This window comes from Crocodylus porosus, unplaced genomic scaffold (genome assembly GCF_001723895.1).
Source record: "Crocodylus porosus isolate Cpor-Errol unplaced genomic scaffold, CroPor_comp1, whole genome shotgun sequence".
NCBI classification, from domain to species: Eukaryota; Metazoa; Chordata; order Crocodylia; family Crocodylidae; genus Crocodylus; species Crocodylus porosus.
In genome coordinates, this window is record NW_017728931.1 from 78,905,137 (window position 1) to 78,906,892 (window position 1,756).

Below are 1,756 nucleotides of genomic sequence, written 5' to 3' on the forward strand. Positions count from 1 at the left end.
AGAACCAGCAGCATACCTACAGGCTGGGGAACTCCCTTCTCATCAGCACAGAGGCAAAAAAGGATCTTGGAATCACTATTGATTCCAAGATGAACATGGCCACCAATGTGGGGATGTGGTCAGGAAGGCTAACTGCACCTTGTTATGCATCCACAGATGCATCATGAGCAGGTCCAAGGTGGTGATCCTCCCCCTCTATGCGACATTGGTCATGCCGCAGTTGGAGTACTGCATCCAGTTCTGGGTGCCGCACTTCAGGATGGATGTGGACAGCGTCAAGAGGAGGGCCACTTGCATGATTAGGGGGCAGCAGGGCAGGCCCTATGAGGAGAGGCTACAGGACCTGAACCTGTTCAGCCTCCACAAAAGAAGGCTGAGAGGGGATCTGGTGGCTGTCTATAAACTTGCCAAGGGGGAGAGTCCCTGTTCCCCCGAGCATTACCGGGGGTAATAAGGAACAACAGCCATAAGTTAACTGAGAGTAGATTCAGGCTAGATATCAGGAGGTGCTACTTCACTGTCAGGGCAGCTAGGAGCTGGAACCAGCTTCCAAGGGAAGTGGTGCTTGCCCATACCCTGGGGGTTCTTCAAAAGGAGGTAGACAGCCAAAGGAAAGCATCCTTTCCTGCCCATGGCAGGGGGTCAGACTAAATGATCTACTCTGGTCCCTTCTGACCCTACCAACTATGAAACTAAGGTTTTATATCCCTCCCACAGGGCTTTGAGGCTCCCCTGGGTCACATGATCTCCCACTGTAAGCCATGCAGGAGGGCTCAGGCTAGGTTGGGTCAAGCATCCAGGCAAATGGGTTATTTGTCAGGGCTGCCCAAAGGAAAAAGAGGAAGTCTGGAGATGTGACTCCATAAAGGAAATTCTGGGGAGGGATTGTTTGGGCACTCCATGTAGAATTTTCTCTTCTGGGACAAGGCATCAGATCTCCCATTTTTTTCCCTGGCTTGTATGTTACCATGAATGTAAAGTGGGGAAGGACAAGGACCCAGCATCACTGATGGGGGATTCAGGATTTTGGCTGCCTCCCAAGTTTTTGTGGTCTGTGTAGGCACATATGAGGTGTTCAACTCCTTCCAGATAATGCTGCCAGGTTTTAAACTTTGTATTGCCAAATATTTGCTATAATACTTAGTATTTGCCAAGTATTACTTAGTATTGCCAAGTTTTAAAACTGCCAGGTTTTAAACATGGTATTGATGGCAAGGGCCTCCTTATCTATCATGCAGAACCAATGCAGGTTGCCAGGAAAATAGGCATAAGGGTGCAGGTCTTGTTGACCAATGTTCCCTCTAAGATATAGCAATCTGTGAGCATGCCACTTCATTCTGTGAGCATGCTGCTTCAGTCCATTTTTGAATTTGTCCCGCCTCCCACCTCCCTCTTTCAGTACACACCGCTTTGGTCCACCCCACAGTATAACATTGTAAAATTCAAGGATTTAACTTAGAAGATGCAGTAAGGGCCCCTTACGAAGGGGATGGGTCTGTGTGCAATAAATATCAAGATGATCCTTTACAGAGGCTACAGGGAAGATATTGGCCTTCCTAGAATGAAAGAAAAAGCAACACTGTATGTTGCATGGTAGAATCATGCCCACTTTAACCAAGCTAGTGCCCAAACTAGATGCTGTGGCGGAATGCCGGGCTAGCAGTTCCGGCACCGCTTAGGGAAGCTGCGGGCTTTGCGGAGCTGTGCGAGCGTGCGGCTTGTGGGGCGGGATTGGAGGTAGCTTTATAGCCGCCCT

General features: G+C 49.2%; 1 protein-coding gene across 1 annotated transcript in view; it reads left to right on the plus strand.

The window, feature by feature from the left end:
• Positions 1-1,756, plus strand: part of PTPRR (protein tyrosine phosphatase, receptor type R) — a 211,627-nt gene that overhangs the window by 79,049 nt on the left and 130,822 nt on the right. The window lies entirely within an intron of this gene.